Source organism: Mobula hypostoma, chromosome 1 (assembly GCF_963921235.1).
Source record: "Mobula hypostoma chromosome 1, sMobHyp1.1, whole genome shotgun sequence".
Classification (NCBI taxonomy): Eukaryota; Metazoa; Chordata; class Chondrichthyes; order Myliobatiformes; family Myliobatidae; genus Mobula; species Mobula hypostoma.
The window spans coordinates 215,463,910-215,486,447 of record NC_086097.1 but is presented as its reverse complement, the minus strand read 5'-3'; the positions used below and the strand labels follow the sequence as shown (position 1 = coordinate 215,486,447).

At 38.7% G+C, this 22,538-nt stretch overlaps 1 long non-coding RNA gene across 1 annotated transcript; it reads left to right on the top strand.

The window, feature by feature from the left end:
* Nucleotides 1-1,252: 1,252 nt before the first annotated feature.
* Nucleotides 1,253-21,892, top strand: LOC134343128 (uncharacterized). Its single transcript, XR_010017177.1, has 3 exons — nucleotides 1,253-2,116; nucleotides 6,617-6,833; nucleotides 19,740-21,892. It is a non-coding gene; the product is annotated as an uncharacterized LOC134343128 (long non-coding RNA).
* The last annotated feature ends 646 nt before the right edge of the window (nucleotides 21,893-22,538 follow it).

Genomic DNA, 22,538 nt, shown 5'->3' with positions numbered 1-22,538 from the left:
GTAAAAAACTTACCCGACATCTCCTCTGTACCTATTCCCCAGCACCTTAAACGTGTGTCCTCTTGTGGCAACCATTTCAGCCCTGGGAAAACGCCTCTGACTATCCACACGATCAATGCCTCTCATCATCTTATACACCTCTATCAGGTCACCTCTCATCCTCTGTCGCACCAAGGAGAAAAGGCTGAGTTCACTCAACCTGTTTTCATAAGGCATGCTCCCCAATCCAGGCAACATCCTTGTAAATCTCCTCTGCACCCTTTCTATGGCTTCCACATCCTTCCTGTAGTGAGGCAACCAGAACTGAGCACAGTACTCCAAGAGTATGTGAAGAAGCCACACCTCCTTAACCTTCTAAGAAAGTAAAGTGTAAATGTACCAATGTAATTCTTTTTCAACACACTTTCTGCAAGTTACCCATGAATTAAGAGGATTTTCCTGACAAGACTGTCGGGCAGCACTGTGGCAGAATTTCACAACTCTGGCAACCTATGCTAATCCTAACCTCCTGGTCTGTCCGTGTGGAGTTTACATGTTCTCCTATGGATCGTGTAGATTTCCTCCTACATTTGAAAGACAAGTAGCTTGCTAGTTTAACTTTCCACTGCAAGTTCCCCCTGATAGAATCTGAGATGATGTCAATGTGCGGAGAATATAACTGGATGACTGTAAATAGGCACTTTATTGGTCAGCATGGAAGTAAAATTTGTTGTTCTATTTGTAAGGAAATATTCTGAAAATCCTATGAGCTGGATTATCTGGCACAGTGGGAAGATTATCAGTGGTCACTGATTTCATACCTGGTGCTGGTACCCGTTTCCAGTAGGTATAGTGTGTTATAACTTTGTGATTTCCTCCACACCTGCAATGTTACAATAGTTTGACACCAGCAGGTTGTCAAGTCCCTTTTCTCAAAGCACTTTGTGCTTCCCATGTGCCATGCTGGTGGATACATGGGTATAAAGCTGAGATTCCACCCATTCAGCACCCAGCCGATGTCTCTCCACATCTCCAGATCACCTCACTTTTTAAAGGGAGAGAATACCATTGCATTAGGGCATTTCCCCAGTATGCCTCTAGCCTGGGTGTTCCAGTAAAATCCTGACATTTACCCGGAAGCCGTCCAGGTTATGCGCTGTTACCAAAGGCCAGAACAAATGCATTCAAAATTTCAAAGGTTCATTATTAAAGCATGTATCCATATACAACTTTGAATTTTGTCTTCTCCAGGTAGCCACGAAACAAAGAAAAAACAAGGAAGTCATTCAGAGAGAAACGTCACCCCTCCCCACAAAAAAGAATGGTATTCCAATCATCAACCACCAAAAAACCCCTCCCCTGCACAAAATGGAACAGGAGCATTGACCCCCCAAGATCCCCTCCCCCACACAAAAAAACTAACAAAACATCAACCCTCAAACACCCCCCACTCACACAACAAAACGGAAAAAGAACGGGCAATAAAAGAACACAGAATATAAAAACCACAAGTCTGAAAAAGTCCACAATCCAAAAACGCAACAGTCCAATCCATTAACACAGAACCACAATATCATTCTACAATACCACCGACATTCTTCGAAAGAGAGGGACACCACACGAGTCTCTTGACTTTTGAACTCAGTGCTTCGACTAATAAAAGTAATCATTCCATCAGCCTTCTTAACCACCTTACTGACCTGTGTAGCCACTTTCAAGGAGCTGTGAACTTGGACCCCAAGATGTCTCTGCTCAGCAAACACTGATAACACTTCTTGCCCTACTGAGGAGCATGAATGCTGCCCAGTAGCCCACTTGATTGGCTCTCAAAACCTTAATTCCCTGCACCCCCAACACATAGTGGTTGCAGTGTCTCCCATCTATAAAATATAATGAAGTTTTTTTGCCTAGGATGTTCTAACAGCATCATCTAAATCTGTGACCTCTACCATGGGGAATAATAAGGGCAGCAGACACACCAGAAACACTAACACCTACAGCTTCCCGTCCAAGTTGCACACCATCCTGAATTATAAAAATATCACTATTCTTCCATCATTGTTAGTTCAAAATCCCGGAATTCCTTATCCAACATCACTGTGAGAGTACTTTCACCATAATGACTACAGCAGGTCAGGTAAGCATGTATCACCTTCTCTTAGGATATTAGAGATTGGCAATAGATGCTGTGACCCAAGGTCTGAGGAGAAACTCTGATGAAAAAAGGTTTAAAGATCAGCTTTATTTATCACATGTGAATTGAGATATCGAAACATGCATTGAAATGCATTGTTTGTGCTAACAATCACCACAGTCCAAATGTGTTCTAGGGGAAGCCCGCAAGTGTCGCCATGCTTCTGGTGCCACACCCACAATTTACTAACCCTAACCCATACAGTACATCTTTGGAATGTGGGTGGAAACCAGAGCACCCGGAGGAAACTCATGCATGCATGGAGAGAGCATGCAAACTGCTCACAGAGACTGGTGGGAATTGAATCCCAATCTTACAGCTGGTACTGTAGAGAGCTATGTTAACTGCTATGGTACCCTGCTGTCCCCTTGGTTACCGTCGTGTCTCCTAGGCTACCATGCCACCCTCTAGGCTACCATGAAATTCAATGGCCTGCGTGGCTTCCGTTACCACTGTGTGTGCTTAGTAGCGTAAAACCAGGATGAGCAGTGAATGGACTTACCTTTCACAAGCTGTTTAGCAATCTCTGAAACTGACTCTTCTTACCTGATGCAGGGTAACTTGCCTCTTAGTCACTGTAATCTCCATGATCTAGGAGCAGAATTAGGCCATATAGTCCATCGGGTCTGCTCTGCTGTAACCATCATGGCTGATTCTGAATTCCCACTCAACCCCAAACACCTGCCTTCTCGTCTTCTGGGAAGATTGGCACGTTTTTCTAAATTTACTTTTGGCCTAGTTTGTTTCTTAACCTACTTTGTCTGTCTTTCCCAGGAGTTATCAGCCCAGTAGGTACTCTGGAAATGATAATTTTTATATTTTTAAAGATGTGGCACAGTAACAGGTCCTTCTGTCCCAATGAGCTTGCTCCACCCAATTACTGCCATGTGACCACAGAATCCTAAAGGGGGGGGGGTGAACGGCCAGAAGTCATGATATATATTGGTACCAATGGCATATTGTAGGTATGAAAAGGGAGGAGGTCCTGAAGAGAGTTAGGTAAAATGCTGAAAAGTAGGACCTCCAGGGTAGTAATCTCTGGATTGCTGCCTGTGCCATGAGTGTAAGAATAGGATGATTTTGCAGGAGAATGTGTGGCTGAAGAATTGGTGCAGAGGGAAGGGTTTCAGATTTCTGGATTATTGGTATCTCTTTTGGGGAAGGTATGATCTGTTCGAAAAGGATGGTTTACACCTGAATCTGAGGGGCACCAATATCTTTGCAGGAAGGTTTTCTAGAGCTTCCGGGGTGGGTTTAAGCTGATTTGGGAGCCAGAGTGATAAGACTGAGGAACAGGCTTTAGATACAGTATATAGTTAAGACTGTGAGGAAGGACAGGCAGATGATAGGGCAAAATTGCAGTCAGTTGGATGAGTTAAATTATAATGGGCTAAAATCAAAAAGGATGATGAATACAGGACTGAAGGTGCTATATTTGAACGTACACAGTGTAGAGAAAAGGGTCTTGTAGCACAGTTAGAGATTGGCAGGTATGCAGTTGTGGGCGTCACAGGTTGTGGCTGAAAGAAGATCATGGTTGGGAGCTTAACATCCAAGGATAAATATTGTATTAAAAGGACAGGCAGGTAGGCAGAGTCACGGGGTGGTTCTGTTGGTAAAAAATGAAAGCAAATGCTTAGAAAGAGATGACATAGGATTAGAATAGAAAGATGGAGAATTCTTGTGGGCAGAGTTAAGAAACTGCAAGGGTAAAAGACCCTGATGGGAGTTATATACAGGCCTCCGAACATTAGCCAGGGAATGGGGTACAAATTGCAACAGGAGAGAGAAAAGGCATGTAAAATGGGTAATGCTGGGATAGTCATGAGGAATTCCAATATGCAGGTAGATTGGAAAAATCAGGTTAGTCTGGATCCCAATAGGGGGAATTCGTAGAATGCCTAAAAGATGGATTTTTAGAGCAGCTTGCGTTTAAACCCACTAGGGGAAAGGCATTTCTTGATTGGGTATTGTGTAATGACCCAGATTCCTTGTGCAGGATTCCCTAAAGGTTAATTTACAGGTTGAATATGTGGTGAGGCGAGGAAGGTAAAAGCAATGTCAGGATTCATTTCGAGAGCACTAGAGTATAAAAGCAAGGATGTAATGTTGAAACTTCATAAAGCTTCTCATAAAGCTTCACTTGGAGTACTGAGAGCAGTTTTGGGCCTTTATCTTAGAAAAGGTGTGCTGAAACTGGGGAGGGTTCAAAGGAGGTTCACGCAAGTGATTCCAGGTTGAATGGCTTGTCATATGAAGAGTGTGTGATTGCTCTGGGTCTGTATTCACTGGAATTCAGAAGAATGAGGGGTGACCTCATTGAAACCAGTCGAATGGTGAAAGGCCTTGATAGAGTGGATGTGGAGAGGATGTTTCCTATTTTGGCAGAGTCTAAGACCAGAGGTGTATCCTTTTAGAACAGAGATGAGGAGGAATTTCTTTCGCCAGAGAATGGTGAACCTGTGAAATTAATTGCCCCAGGCAGCTGTGAAGGCCAAATCTTTATGTATATTTAAGGCAGAGGTTATAGATTCTTGATTGGTCAGGGCATGAAGGGATATGGGAGGGAAGGCAGAGCTTGGGGCTGAGAGGAAAAATGAATCAGCCATGATGAAATGGTGGAACAGACTCGATGAGCCAAATAGAAACATAGAAACATAGAAAATAGGTGCAGGAGTAGGCCATTCGGCCCTTCGAGCCTGCAACGCCATTTATTATGATCATGGCTGATCATCCAACTCAGAACCCCGCCCCAGCCTTCCCTCCATACCCCCTGACCCCTGTAGCCACAAGGGCCATATCTAACTCCCTCTTAAACATAGCCAATGAACTGGCCTCAACAGTTTCCTGTGGCAGAGAATTCCACAGATTCACCACTCTCTGTGTGAAGAAGTTTTTCCTAATCTCGGTCCTAAAAGGCTTCCCCTCTATCCTCAAACTGTGACCCCTCGTTCTGGACTTCCCCAACATCGGGAACAATCTTCCTGCATCTAGCCTGTCCAATCCCTTTAGGATCTTATACGTTTCAATCAGATCCCCCCTCAATCTTCTAAATTCCAACGAGTACAAGCCCAGTTCATCCAGTCTTTCTTCATATGAAAGTCCTGCCATCCCAGGAATCAATCTGGTGAACCTTCTTTGTACTCCCTCTATGGCAAAGATGTCTTTCCTCAGATTAGGGGACCAAAACTGCACACAATACTCCAGGTGTGGTCTCACCAAGGCCTTGTACAACTGCAGTAGTACCTCCCTGCTCCTGTACTCGAATCCTCTCGCTATAAATTCCAGCATACCATTCGCCTTTTTCACCGCCTGCTGTACCTGCATGCCCACTTTCAATGACTGGTGTATAATGACACCCAGGTCTCGTTGCACCTCCCCTTTTCCTAATCGGCCACCATTCAGATAATAATCTGTTTTCCTATTTTTGCCACCAAAGTGGATAACTTCACATTTATCCACATTAAATTGCATCTGCCATGAATTTGCCCACTCACCCAACCTATCCAAGTCACCCTGCATCCTCTTAGCATCCTCCTCACTGCTAACACTGCCACCCAGCTTCGTGTCATCCGCAAACTTGGAGATGCTGCATTTAATTCCCTCATCCAAGTCATTAATATATATTGTAAACAACTGGGGTCCCAGCACTGAGCCTTGCGGTACCCCACTAGTCACTGCCTGCCATTCTGAAAAGGTCCCATTTATTCCCACTCTTTGCTTCCTGTCTGCTAACCAATTCTCCACCCACACCAATACCTTACCCCCAATACCATGTGCTTTAAGTTTGCACACTAATCTCCTGTGTGGGACCTTGTCAAAAGCCTTTTGAAAATCCAAATATACCACATCCACTGGTTCTCCCCTATCCACTCTACTAGTTACATCCTCAAAAAATTCTATGAGATTCGTCAGACATAATTTTCCTTTCACAAATCCATGCTGACTTTGTCCGATCATTTCACCACTTTCCAAATGTGCTGTTATCACATCCTTGATAACTGACTCCAGCAGTTTCCCCACCACCGATGGCCTCATTCTGTTCCTATCTCTTATGTTCTTATCAACACCCACAAAATGCTGCAGGAACTCAGCAGGTCAGTCAGCATCTATGAAAAAGAGTGAACAGTCAACGTTTTGAGCCGAGACTGGAAAAGGTCCCAGCAAGGATCGGAAGATCAATTATTCCCGCAAGGATTGGAAGATCAAAACATAGTTTACGTTGCTCAAAACACTGACTGATGGGCTGAGTGGCCTAATTCTGCTCTTATGTCTTATGGTCTTATGACTTTTTCTGATGCAGTATCTTAGAATGTTTAGTGTGATCTGGTTAATATGTGTGACTGTGGTCCATATTAAAAGCCGGCAGTATTTTTATTTCTGTGTCTGCATTTCCTTTCCACTATTATCAACTCATGGAATTTTCTCCTGACTTCCTTTCAGGACCTTTTTGCTTCCAAAGCAGTTTCTACTGCACCAAGCAAACCACAGCCAGACTAGCATCAACTGTGAAGAATGAGTTAATCTCTCAGTCAACTTCATCAACGAGGGCAGATCACATATTCTTTGAGCCCCTGACTTCTTTACAAAGCTACTTGTGAACTGTGAAGCCAACCACTGATGCGGTGTTCCTTGGACTGGCTGATTTCAAGGACGAAAGGTACTTAGAAGCATTGGTTAATGAATGCTAACCACAAACAGAGAATAAGAACTTAAGGCTTTCACTACCAAGCAATGAAAATATAACCAAAATATTTTCATGAACGTGAAATATTTATGTAGGTCTTAAAAATGGCTTTTATTGCTTGCAGATAGTTTCCCACTTTATAAACGTTCTGCAGTCATAGGTTAAGGCATGGTGATATAAAACGGTAACCAATTAAACAACATTCCTTGTCACCTTACCTATTAAAATATCATATTTCTTTCCAATTCTTCTTCAATTATATTTTTCTCCCTCTCTTTCATTTTTCCATTTTCTTTTTTGCAGTCTTAACAAATTAATTTATCTTTGTATTCCTCTTTGAGCTTAAGGACATAAGGTACAGTCAATAAGTGTTGAAGGAGTAGTGACAGTATAAACCAAATTTGCAGTTTTAGAGGGATGCAGAAACTTGTGCACGTGTGTGCATAAATCTTAAAAGTGAAGGCAGGTTGAGAGAGTAGTTAATATCACGCATTGGGTTCTGGGCACCTTAAATAGAAATATGGAGTGCAAGAGTAGGGAGATTATGCTGAACTGTAAAACACAGGTTATGCTGTAACTGAAGTGTCTAATTAGAGCAAATTTTAGGAGAATGTATACAAAGGCTCCAGGATGAGGAATTTCAGTTATGAAGATGGCTTAGAAAATTTGGAGTTCCTTTTCCTTGGAACAATGAAGATTAAGAGGAAATTTGGAAGAGCTGTACAAAATCACGGGCAAGAAGACTTGCATTTCAGAACGATTAGCAAATAATCTAGAGCGGTTTGAAAGAGAAAAGAAATCACACAGCATGTAGTTATCATCTGGAATGGATTGCCTGAATGTGTGATGAATGCAAATTTACCGGTGTACAGGATTAGAAAAAGCTGCAGAGGGGTGTAAGCTTGGCCAGCTCCATCACGGACACTAGTTTCCCCAGCACCAAGGTCATCTTCAAAAGGTGATGCCTCGAAAAACCAGCATCCATCATTAAGTATCTCCATCGCCCATGACGTGCCCTCTTCTCATTACTACCATCAGGGAGGAGGTACAGGAGGCTGAAGACACACAATCAATGCTTTGGGAAGTGATTTTTCTCCTCCTCAGTTAGATTTCCGAATGGACCATGAACCTATGAACGCTACCACGCTATTTTTGCTCTCTTTTTGGAGTACTTGTTTTATACACTTTACTGTGGAAAAGCTTGGAGACATACAGGTAGCTAGGATGCCTAAGAATGTTGCTCCTGCTGCAAAAAAAACAAATTTCATTTCATATGTGAGTGGTGAAAAACCTGATTCTGATATGGGTCTCTATTGTGAACTATGGAAGGGGGCAGGGAGAGGGGAATCATGGTTGGGAAAGGGGGAAGGGAGAGGGGAGGGAGCAGGAAGCACCAGAGAGACAATCTGTAATGATCAATAAACCAATTAACTGGAATCAAATGACCTTCCCTAGTGTCTCAGGGCTGGGTGTGTCTATACCCGTGCCACAACCTGTCCGGGCACTCCTTCTCTGCCATCTGTCCCACACCCCTCCCACGGTGGTCCACCCTCTCCATTTCCAACATCCTTTGCTCCCACCAGATTTACAAACTCGCTCCCTGCTCCACGTTGACAAATGCAGTGTAATGTATGTATTTCTTACGGTAAGTTTTAGTCTATTTTATGCTTGCACTGTATACACAAAACACCAAATTATGTCAGTGATATTAAACATGGATTTGATTCTGAATTAAGTTGTAGTTTTCAAGAGAGAAGTGATAAATATTTGAAGAAAAGAAATGCTGGCCTGTGGAAAAAGAATGGAGAAATAGGACTGGCTGGATTTCTGTGGCAAGAGTTGGCACAGGCCCAGTGGCCTGAATTGCCTCCTTCTGTGCTCTAATGTTCTTGTGATACTATAATCCAGAGAGGAAAGGAATTTGCCTTGAATGGGTTGACTGCACAAATAGATCATGCATAGTAGCATTTGAACTGTAGTTAATAATCCAGGTTACTTTAGAGAGCACCCGGCTGCGTTTTAACCTCTTATGCTTTCAGACATCATCGCCTAATAGTTCCCCATTGATGTTGCCAGCAGTCAACCACAACTGTTTAATCAAAAGCATTCAAAATCCAAAGCTAGAAATGACAGATGGAACAAATAGATAGTAAGATAAATCAGAATTGCTTTTAAGTAATCATTTTTATCAAACACCTCCGATGACGAGACTTGCTTGTTAGCAACATAACGACTCAGCTCATTTCATTTAAATGTGTTAGTAACTTGTCACTGAGCAAGCTTGGGTGAGCATGGCTTTGGCCACTTCCATGGCCAGGTCAAGAACATTAACAATTGACCACCACTGATTGGTTAAAATCCACTCACAGATAGAAAGTTTCTTCTAATTTTTGCTTCCAATGTAGTGGATGCTTCAGGAAAATTAGACAATTGGACACTATCATCCCAAACTCAAATTGTACGCTGTAATTTTGTAACTGAGCTGCTTCTATATTTGGACAATTCTCAATTGCAAGTGAGAATTCCTCAAATATGACACTGCACATCCTCACATTTTGCATTCCAGTTAAATGTTCTGTTCATTACTTACAGCTATAAATCCTATATATACACAGAAGATCTATATTTGTATGTAGGTGTGTGTGTGTATCCAGTATATAATCCTGGAAATACATGTGCAAATGAAGAAAATTGTAATTAATGCAATTGATAAAGGATTAAGGATTTCTTTCGTGTTCAATAAGTAACAACATTCTAAACCAAAAATTTAAGTTGTCACTCACATCGTTCACACAAAGATGGACCCTAGCCTTGACATCTATTGCTATTCTCAGCCCCAGAGACAGAGATTCATTCAGTCAGTATGTTCAGAAAAATTCCTGTCTTCCTGAAGAAGGCACCAGAATAAATTGTCAGCTCGTACACTGACATACTGAAACATATTACTAAGAAGAACACCAAAAGAGGAAAAATTTAATGCTGAAATTTATACATTGAACTACCAACTACACCATTCTGCAAATCTAAACAATTATCAAACATTTTAATTCTCAATAACTAAGTGCATTTCTTTTGTAGTTGGGATGGTGTTGAAGGTAGGGAAAATGGTTATTGCAATTGCTTTTAAGAAATGTTTATTGAATGTATTGAATATGTAAGAAAACTTGTGTGGGAAAAGAATGAGCCTTAGAAACATTACGAACAATCAGTGTACCCTATCACAGTCAGGCTCTTCCTATGATCAAGCGCTCAATGGAATTAGACCTCTTATCTCACAATCATCATGCAACCACCTTTCTATCCTCCAAGATCACCCCCATTGTACAAGTGACTCTGTATTCACCCACTGCCACCTGAACAACGTCTCTTCCACATCATAACCATACAATCCCTGATGCAGAGTTTCCTGCCTGACAGTTTTTGAAAATATCTTATCAGCCAATCATGTGGCAGTAAATCAGTGCTTAAAATCCTGCAGACATGGTCGAGTGGTTTAGGTGTGATTCAGCCCAAACACCAGAATGGGGAAAAAATGTGATCTAGGTGACTTTGACTTTGAAATGGTTGTTGGTGCCAGAGGAGGTGTTTTGAATATCTCAGAAACTGCTGATCTCCTGGGGTTTTCACACACAACGGACTCTAGAGCTTATAGAGAATGGTGCAAAAAGCAAAAACAAAAAGACATCCAGTGGCAAGCAGTTCAGTGGGTGAAAATGCCTTGTTAATGAGAGAGGTCAGAGGAGGATGGCCAGACCGGTTCAAGCTGACAGAAAGGCGGCAGTCGTTCGAATAGCCATGCATTAAAGCATGGTGTGCAGACGAGCATCTCTGAACACACAGCGCGTCAGATATTGAAATGAATGGGCTACAGCAGCAGACTGTGAACATACGCACAGTGGCCACTTCATTAGGTACAGGATGTGCTGCTCGATGTCTTTATTCCTCTGTTCGATTTAATACTAAAATTCCTTTGTATGTAGCTGTGGCCACTGAAAACAGGAAATTGAAACTGGGAACTGGGTTTTCCATGGTATGAAGAAGAAGCCATAGAAAATAATTGCTTATCTTTATAAAGAAGCACAGAAGGAAGCTAATCTCTGGTAGCTGTATTAGTATCATCACTGTCAATACATCAGGAATGGCTTTGTTTGGAATAGGTTCATACCCAACTAATAACTTTAATTACTGGCCACTACTTTGCACAGTTAAAAGTCAGGCACCTGATGTTAATGGCATTTTACAATTGCACTGGTTTGACGTGTGATATTCTATGTGTTGTTCTCTCGCTTTTTGCCCTTGCCGCTATTTGTTCTTTCTTTGCGCATTGGGTGTTCCATGTTTTCCTGAATGGGTTCCATGGTGTTTCTTTGTTTTGTGGCTGCCTGCAGGAGGATATATCTCAGAGTTGTATTCTGTATACAGAACCTACTTTGAATCTTTGAATCACTGGATCTTTTTAGTTGCAGTCTATCACAGGAAAAGCCCTCCACACCATTGAGCATATATATCTACCATGAAAAAGCAGCATCCATCAACAAGGATCAAGGATCCCCACCATCCAGGCCATGATCTCTTCTTGCTGCTACCATCAGAAAAGAGGTGCAGGAGCCTTAGGTCCCACACCACCAGGTTCAGGAACAGGTATTACCCTTCAACCATCAGGTTTCTGAATCAACGTGAATAACTTCACTCATCTCAATACTGAACTGACACAACTATGGACTCAGTTTCAAGGACTCCAAAACTCATGGTCTCAGTATTATTTGTTTATTTTTGCTCATTGCGGCCAAAATGTTTCATTCAAAAAGTTCAAAGGAACATCTAGTCAAGCCTGATGCATTTTGGAAACAAGTCCTGTGGACTGATGAAGTTAAAATAGAACTTTTTGGCCGCAATGAGCAAAAGTATGTTTAGAGAAAAAAGGGTGCAGAAGAATTTCATGAAAAGAACACCTCTCCAACTGTTAAGCACGGAGGTGGATCGATCATGCTTTGGGCTTGTGTTGCAACCAGTGGCACGGGGAACATTTACTGGTAGAGGGAAGAATGAATTCAATTAAATACCAGCAAATTCTGGAAGCAAACATCACACCGTCTGTAAAAAAGCCGAAGATGTAAAGAGGATGGCTTCTACAACAGGATAAGGAACCTAAACACACCTCAAAATCCACAATGGACTACCTCGAGGCACAAGCAGAAGGTTTTGCCATGGCCTTCACAATCCCCTGATCTAAACATCATCGAGAATCTGTGGATAGACCTCAAAAGAGCCGTGCATGCAAGACAGCCCAAGAATCTCACAGAACTAGAAGCCTTTTGCAAGGAAGAATGGGCAAAAATCCTCCAAACAAGAATTGAAAGACTCTTAGCTGGCTACAAAAAGCGTATACAAGCTGTGATACTTGCCAAAAGGGATATTACTAAGTACTGCCATGCAGGGTTCCTAAACTTTTGCTTCGGGTCCTTTTCCTTTTTTGTTATTTTGAAACTGTAAAAGATGGAAATAAAAAACTTTTCTTGCTTAAAATATTAAAGAAATGTGTCATCTTTAACCTTATGCCTTTTGGAAATTAGTTCATCTTTTACTCGCTTAGCTATTCACAGTAACAGAAATTTTAACCAGGGGTGCCCAAAATTTTGTATGCCACTGTATGTAGTTTGATAATAAATTTACTTTGAACATTGAATTTTGAACTTTTGTATGCTGATTGACATCTTTGCACATATTCAGCAGCCTCAGTGCAGAAACACATTATCCGTGCAGGGAACACCTGAAATATTCAAAGTACCTTTGATGGCATGTTTTCCACATTGCTTTTTACATCTTCTTTATAATAAACCTCATTATTTTTAACATGATATAACAACTTGTAAGTATAAGCATTCACTGCAAGAAACACTCATTTTACAAACTGCCACCAAGAAACCCTTTTCCCTGAAGCTGTACTGCAGTCACAAAAGGAGACCCAACCACAGTCCATCTATTGTATCAGACCACAAAATACATATCGATGTAACAAATGAGTAAGATTCTCACCTGTCACTTGTGCCATGTGGGTTATTGTTATGCATAAAGCTCCCAATTCAATAGCCTAAAGACCAAGCTCTCACATAAGTATGGAGGACATTCCTAAAACATTGGGAACTGAAAAGATGAAAAAATATCTTTATGGTTCATTAATATAAGCTAGCAATTTAGACATGTTCATGAAGTATCTGGGGAATGTTTAGAAGCTAAACATGCTTTGGAAGAAACACTGCTGGCGGTAATCTTTCTGGGAAACAAAGCAGGCATTTTTAATCTTCATTTTTCATCATCTTGTGCATGTTCAGGATTATTTGGTCAGAGATAATGCTGGGTCCTGACTGGAGATACATTAGGGGTGGTATGGAGACGTGGGGTTGGTGAGGCTGACAATTGAGAGACCTGGGCGCACGCATATCTTGTCAAAGCAACATCATTGTTCCCTGAACTGCCGGCCCAACCCAATGTAAAGGAAAATCATACAGGCCCACAGGCCCACTCCATTCTGTGTAATTTGTGTGCCTAGTAGCTGTCATTCATGCTAATCATCAAGCACTCATTTCTGCTGCTCTTTAATGAACTGTCAAGCGCCTGGATTGGTTAGTTCGATGAAATTATATTTCTGAAGGGATTGCGATTTTCTATTTGCACAGTGAATAGCATATGCTGGTGTTTCTGAACGGAAGGCATCATGCCTAAATAATCATTAAAGAGTTGAGGTTATTTCTGCCCTCAACCCCCCCATTACTTCTGGCCCAATAAGGCAACACATTAATATCATAGGTTGAAGTTTATTTGGAATTGTGCCTTCATTCTATTAATGTCTGGTTGTGAGGCGATTGCTGGATGCTCACTTCAAACTAGGAAGAGATGTGTTTGCCCTCAGAGTGAATTTTAATTTAAGCATGATTGTCTTGCTGACCTGTCTCTGAATACCAGGAAGAGCTTCTTTATGTTGGATCGGTAGCCTATGCTCTTTGTTGCTGATTGCTGAATTCAGGTTATTCATTAATGCAAATCTGTTCAGCGAGATGACAGTAAATGACTATTAACGGGGGCAGTCCCAGCATTCTAACTACTGCACAAATCATTTTCATGATTAGAAGCCTGTAATGACCAAAGTACTGAGTATGTGTAATAGAGTCAATTCCTATTGATTGAAAACACTGTTACTGGAATAGAAATATTTGTAAAATATTAGTAACCAGGATGGAAAGATTTGTATATAGAAGCTATGGTATTTTCTAAAATTTGATGAACATTCTGGGATCAATTTGTACAGGACACTATTAAAAAATTAGGAATTGATGTTAGTAATACTTGTTAAAAAGCATAAGATGCTGGAAACAGAATCAGGCCATTCAAGAACTGAAATGGAAATGACATAAACATTTGGGTTCATCAGATCAGGGTGGGCTCCTAATAATTCTGTTTTAATATATCTCTAGCACAGAGGTGCTTTTTACAATGTTATTTGACTTGATCGAAGATGGAAACCATGAAAAGTGACTATCACTGTTTGTTGTAGCGAACAGTTATTCAATTAAAGAAAAATCAATTGTAATTCAATGTGGGAAAAGTAACATATTTCTATCGTGAAACATTCATACCTTATTAAGTAAGTTTACTTAAATGGTCTCTTTAACTGTTTAAGGGAAACTTCTGTCAACGTTCAACTAATGTTTCAGATTACCTAGTTACAAATGTTACTACGTTGCAGTCTTGTCAAGAATGTATGCTGATTAGCGCTTTCTTCTCAACCCATCTGCAGTGTCATTATATTTATTGCACAAATCAAATCCTGCTGCTATCAAGATGCAAGTAAAAAACTGGCAAATGTTTTTTTTCCAGTGATTGGGATCACAGTTCCCCTAGGCTTATTATAAATACAGTCAAATGCAGATTACATACCACACCAACAAGTAAATTGATGGTAATGTTCTGATGTATGCAAATCAGTAACAATCTCCAGTTGCATCACTTACATAATCAGTAATAGTATAGCTGTCCTATTATGTCTGTCTGATTCTTCACAGTTTTTTAGTCACCCATAACCTATTACACAAAACAGGATTCCACTGCCGTATATACACTGAAGAAAGTCTGTATCACCCTGTGCATAAAATGACTGTTTATGAAACAACACATTGCCCCCACTCCACCAAATGCATTTTTGTCACAGTGCTGAGATTGAATGTTATCCGAAGTATGGTTCGCCTATTTTTTTTCAAGTAATCATTTAGCCATCAAGCCTAGGATTCCATACCTTGAATTTCTTCAACTGTTTTCATGTGTCTCTCACAATGATCTCTTCCATTATACATTTCTTCAGAGTGCATGCCAAAGTGTGTGATAGCAATAGACAGTAGACCATTAATCAAAATATTGAATCACACCTTTACTAGCTTAAAATACTGCTTCTCTCATAATGTCCTGCTGCATTATATTTTACAATTCAGCATGCCATCCACTCCCACTGGCCCACCATTTCACTGCCCCTCCCCTTCATCCTCGCACATCTATCTGTTTCTGATTCACTGCATTGCCTTCCTCCATTTTGTCTTATTTTATTGCCTAAAATGTTTACATTCACAAAATGGGGACCACCCTGTTCATTATAAGGCTTACAGGCATTTTCTGAAAAAATGTGGTTCAAATGAAAACAATATTTTGTGTTAGAAGGTTTATGAAAATGAGGCTATTTATTAAGAGTACATTGGCTGAACACCACAGCTGCATTTCCTGACCTCAGAAATGAAGATTATCTATATCCATTTCAGGAAGAATTATTGTTCATCTTTAGATGGTCATTCTTTCAAAAACTTGGTGTTATTTAATGAATATTGATCACAAATAAAGTCTATAACAAGAGCTTTCTTTGAATTACTTATGTAAGATGCACTGTGATACTCATTCCAGTTCCTTCTTTCTATGCCTTTTTATATTTCAACACTGTTGTGGGTTACAATTTCACTTTTCAATAGATCATTTATATATATTTTCAACAACAAAGAGATGTGATAATTTTAGATGTTCCCGTCATTGTAAATCATTTCTGAACTGGATCACAGAAATCAACAATGTAATGCTTTCAGAACTTTGTCAAGGTACATGTTAATAAAGGATAATTACATCTGCTGAAAATGTAACAAAAACACCTGAAATTTCTATCAGAAATAATTTGATATGACTGGAGTTTTATAAAAAGAAACAGGAAAAATGTAAGCATGATGTTGCCTGTATTTGAATGAACCAGATATATGATTGGTAGATCTTTGTTTCCAAGTAGTTCCGCTGAGTAATAGTAAGTGTAAATCAGGACGAGCATGTGGTGCTACAGCCTATTACTTGGTCCTGTCATACTGCACCTCAGCCAGCTGGGAGAATCCATCCCAAACTATTGCTTCCATCTCAATCTGTGATTGAAACCTTTTGCTTCTTTTCATATTTTTTTAATGTAGCTTTGTTATTCTGCAGTTGCTTTGACCATTTCCTTTCAAATGCTACTGAATGTCTTGGCATGCTATGATTTGGTGCATCTCTGAATGTTACAAGCTGTCCACGAACCAAGGAGAACTCATGAAACAAAATAAGACAAAATGCACACATACAGCTTCCTCTCAGGGAAGTGTAACACAATAGTGTTTAAATATTTTATTAGTTGCTTCAAAAATAGCATTGAATCTTAAGACTACTTTTAAATAGAAATTTTGTTAGACTGCAGCAATGCGATAAAACGAACAAGCCAATAAAAGCTTGCAGAATATAGGAAACTTTGCATAAACGTTTTGCAGATTTTTCTGTAATTATACTGATAATTTAAATATAATTATTTTGGTAATAGTTATTAATTAAACATCATAATTTAGAAATCATTGCTATGAAATGCACTGATAGTAACCTGCAGTGAAGTGAAAAATCACAATTTGTGTATATAAGTTACATCGTACTTTATTCTATCCAATAGTATGTAATGATTTTACAATGCCTGAAATATTTATCAACATAAAGATGACTCCATTGAAAAATTAGTATTGTAGTCAGATTTTTTGGATAAACTGGCAAGAGATTTGCTGGTGAATCTTTGTTACCCCTTTCCTTCCTCCCCCCGTCTGTCACAAAACCAAGCCAGGATAACAGGCGAGTGTACAAAAATATTTATCGTAATCACTGTCTAATGACAGGGATTTATGTCCTAAGCACAGATGATTTGTTTCTCAGGGTTTAAATGTAGATTATTTCCATGGAGCAGGCTTAGTGTAAGCTGTTGAAAAACCACAAACAGTGCACTTCAGTCTGCATTTGGGAAGTTAGCCAAAGGTAATCTTATTAAAAGGGTATTTTTCCTACATGAAACTCCTTTGAAAGTTGCATTTGTTCAGATATCACTGGGCCAGAAATAAATTGCTTTCAGAGTAGAACAAAAGGTTTGGAGGAAATCAAAGGTAGTGTCACGTCAGTAATTTCTCCAAAAAAAATAAATAACACCCAGTCCTTTGATATCTTCTGTAGGGCAATAGATTATTTCCCTATTTTGCTCCATTCTTAGAATATAATTAACAGGGAAATACTTTTTAGCATTAATCTTTCCAGATTGCAAAGCTGTATTTCACATCCATCTTCTAATAGGAAATTAATTTAATTATTATCATATAAATAAAAATATCTAAAAGAAGATATTGAATCCAAACATGGTGTACATTCAAAATCAGTGTAGGCTTCAAATATTCCTTGTGGTAATTGTTACAGTTCTAGTCCGTGTCACTAACGGCAAAAGTAAACAAAATGCTCAGCATGATGAAAAAAAAATATGGCGTAGCTCTGTCTTGGCTGCCAGCTGTATGCTGATACTTTAGAGTATATTTTATATGTTTTATTATTTCCGCCATTTGTAAAGTTAGTTTTACTAGTGTGTAAAAGTCTGTGGAATGACAATGTGCTGCAAATCAGTGAATTGCAATGCCTGGGGGATGGAGTTTAACACAATGAAACACTGACATACAGGCGTGAACGCAAGCAGAGAAAACTCTGATGCCTGGACTTTGAGGTCCCTGATCTAAATAAGATCCACTCAGAGTACCAAAAAGATATTAATGTTTTCCCGTTGAGGAATACAAATAACTTCACTGTTGTTATACATATTTTCCATAACAATCAAATAATTTCATGTAAGAATTAAGACCCCATTTTGATTGATTCGAAGCACAGTAAAAATTATGGATTACAATGAAAAGTGAGGTGCTTGTAAACTATGCTGCCTCACATCAGAATATAGAAATTGCAAAAGCTTCACTAGATTGTGAAGGATCCCATTACTTAGCTGAATTGAGTGGCTATGTTGTTTCTGAAGAGGCAGCATCAATGACATATTTTACAGTGCATCTGATTTGAAATAAAATTTGTGTTATTTTATTGGAACAAAAATTGCGGTGAGGTAATTTTATTTGCTTTAGTGGCGATTCCAAATTTAACACTTTCTCAGATGTGTAATGTGATTTACAAACTAATGAAAGACATCCTTTCAAAAAGGCCTGCAGGGTTAATTGCTATGTCTTTGCACTGACGAATTCACTTCCATAAATTCTTCATGAATATATTGGAAATATGTACTGTAGTTTTCAGTAGAAGAAACTATGCCCCAGATGTTTGCCCTTGCTTATCTTCTGCTTAAGAACAATGGCAACTGTTCTTTTAATTTAGCCATTTTTGTTTTCCCCTGCTGTATTATTTCCCATGGAAATCTCTGAAATGTGTGTTCTTTGTTGCTGGTTACACTCGCAATGGTACAACAGGCCCTCAATTTACTTTATCAAATAACTGTGCCCTTCAGCATGGCATCCTATTGAAAGGAGCAGTGCCTCACCAGAAAAGTTCAGTACAACCAGCAATAAAACACAAGTGCTGCCTTGTTGAGTCTCAAATGATTACTTGGACAAGTGCTTGGAGTGATGCAAACATTATAAAACAACGCTTTAAACAGTGAAAACAAAGAGTCAATTCACTTTCTCCATTACTTTTAATGTCATTTGGTAAACACAATTACTGCATCTTTGGCACCGATCACAAGCACCTTGTTAGCTGATGGGTAGATACAGGCTGCAAGAATTAATTTCCCGATTGAGCCTATTCGAGAAAGAATAATGTGAGAAGTTCACAGATTTTGAAAGCCTGTATATAACGTGTATAGTTTTGATAATATCAGAGTTTTTTTATGAATAAGTAGTGGAAATGCTATATCCTTGAAGCTGTGTAAACCCTAACAGAAATGCTAGTTATGGAAAATGCCTCAGAATATTTTCAAACATGAAAGTAACTGTGCAGAAACTGATGGCTGATTTCTGTTCTTATCACAGCACCACAGTTTAAGATGCTGGAAGTGGCAGATCCTTGTGGATTTAGACAAGTAATTTTACTGCTGTGTCAGGAAATTTACCAACCAAATTTTTGATTAGTTGTTCTGTTTTTGGAAAGCTGAAGGGAACTCAATGCCACCTCTTTGCTGTAATGTCCCAAACCAATGCCCTTACTTACATTCACAACATCCTCTTAAATAATCTGTAAAATATCAAATCACAATCAACACTGAATGGTTGAGCTTTTAAAGTATGTGCATCTAATAAAGTAATGTAAGCAGTGAGAATCTATAATAAATGTCTGCAGTTTAATATTTTAAATTTAAATGACACAATAGCAAAATATATGTACACACAAAACTAAGGTGTATTTCTATTTTCAGCAGTAGAGTTTTCAAATATTAAAAGACCAATGATGCATTTTATTGTTCCTTTTTTGGTTCTACTTAGCTCTCCATTGATAGCAGCTAATCACTATTCACTTTCAATATTTTTGTTTCAGAATCACTGACACCTCCAGGATGGATTGAGCAAAGAGTACCTCTGTAGGTGGATGCAACTATTTTTGTTTAGATTTGCTTTGGCATAAACCTCTTCTCTGTCAGGTTGAAGTGTGAAATGTTTTTGAAATATTTTAGTTGCATGTAGATGTCCTTATATGTAATTCTCCATAAGGTTTAGTTAGAGCAATCGCATCAATTTGTCAATACATCTGTATTATTTTCTCTGTTTCATCTGCTAAACCCATTTGTCTTATCTTTGTGTACATACTTCTGAATAGCTACCCAGAACACATACCTGAATTTGACAATAGTAACCTCTGTATAGTTAGATGCATTTGTAGCAATGGAGCTTGTCTGATTAATGACAATTCTGGCTATTCTTGATATGGCGAAAAATTATTAATTATGAAATTTGAGTACTCTCTATCCTAAAAGCAAAACAAAGGATAATAAATAATAAAATAAATCTAAAATAAAATACTTGCCATAAACTTCAAAAATGTCTAATGATAAGGAGCTACTGATATGGATAATGTCTTCTTACGCATTTGAAAACCCAACCTAACAATGTGGACCACAGCTTTGTTCGTCTGCTCTACTAGATTTTAAAATGAAAGCTGTAATCTGTATTACACAGGATCATTAAATGCTGCATTTTACACTTGAGCAACTGCATTTTGATTATCTACTGCATTTCAAAGTAAGCTGATTTGCTTCTTGAGACTTAATTACTTGCTGCAGATTTCCCATTATTATAGTCAGTTCATAAACATGGTTGAAACCACTATTGGAATTAAAATGATGCTAGGAAGTGATAAACAAATACTAAAGTGTTTACTTTCACCACAAACTACTAAAAATCCAAGTGATACAACTGCTACATGGCACAAAGATTTACGTCATTATTATTGACTCCAACCACAGTTGTAAATTTTAAGTTCTATTTTGTCAGGCACCAGAAAAAGAGACAAAAACAACAGTTTTCACTGTTATAACTATTTTTACAATTGATTTGACAGAACAGAAGTTGATCTTGATATTATGACATTTGGTCTTTTTGGGGTTCTGGCATCTTTATTTACTGTAAAACTATCCACACAATCAATGAATAAAGATAGAAAGTGTTACTTCTAACAGAGCTGTGTTTCATAAAGCAATCAGCTACAAAGGGAAATCATTTCAAGTACTTGCTACATGCACTGCAAGATATCAGATATTTCAGAAGGCGTATCATTGTAGAATGTGAGCTTATGTCATTTCTAACCATCGCCGGTAGGTTTGAAAATGTTGTAATACACCTTCTTTTGTCTAATGATCATATAAAAATTCCATTCTATATTGTGTTTGAATCATCTGACGTTCCTTCTAATTTAGATCAAGTATATTGGTTTTATATTCTAAGTATTTATTTCCTAGCTTGAATGATTATTATCGGAGAATTATCATCTTTAAAATATTCTGCTACTCCATAAGTATATTGATTGCTTTATTTACACCAATAAAGGGGCATGATAGGATTTTTACCTGATTAATTACTTTAAGCAGCAATAACGAGTAATGAAATGTTTGATGCTGTTTCTGCCGCGTTACCTATAAAGCATCAAGATTTGTGTTAAAAAGGTCTCTAACAAATGTTGTGCAATAGATTATACAAACACCATATTGGTTGGAATGTAGTTCATGTAATAAACTCCATTGTCACCATATAAAATATCATAAGGATATTTTATTCCCCTAATGAAAATACCAAATCCTCAACAACAAAACGATAAGCAAATAGAACTTCTTAGAATAAGGAATCACTGTGTTAATTGAATGCATCAGCTACCCCCATTAAAGATTCACAAAATACATTATATATATGTAAATATGTAAACACTCTAGGCAAGTAGCTCTATACAAAACATTTACCTTTTAATCTGATACAGAAGAGGGAAAAGACTCCATTAGCATTACAAGACTGTTGATAGCAATTTCCGTGGCTTACTGACAGTATTATATGAAACAGCTTAAGAGGTGTCTTTCTTTCCACATTGTTAGTTCTTACATTTATGAGAGAAATGAATCATAATCAGAATGCCATTTTCCATTTTTTCCATTAAAGCATGTCCACTAATTATTGTTGGTGTAGTCTTACCACACAGTATGTTGACTGATACCCTTTGAATTTTATTGGAATGATTTTGAATATTTAAAAGTAAACAAGGCTGTCTGCCTCAGCTCCATTTTACACAATCTGTGGTGACTGCTAATTCAGCAAATGCACTTTCCATTGAAGCAGTCATTAGGTCTGATTGTTGGTGAGCTTTTATGGCTCTATTGTTATTAATGGATGCTCTCTGTATAATGATATAAAAAGTCAGCTGCATCATTGGGCTCAGTCACTCAGTCAAATACTAGAGGCACTATGATTCTACTAAGATGCATTTTCCCTTGTTTGAACAACAACAAGAAATGATTTCACTGATATGAACGGGGCATTTTTATTTTCTGCAGGTTTTCATTGTATCCTGTTCCTCTTCTGTAGGGTAAAGGCTCTGACATTTTTGAGGCAACAGAATGTTTTGACTGCCATGGACAATGGTCTCTGAAACTCTTCACTGATACATCAAACTACTGTTTCAATAAACTGTAAATGTGACATTATTGTTGCAGGATGCAGGGAGCTGGAGACAAGGTGAACTAAATTGTGACATCTGAAAACAGGCAGGCATCTATTAATGTGATGCTGAAAGATATGAACAATACTTCAATCAGAGTAATTATTTCTGTTCATATCAGTATGCATACCGATACAC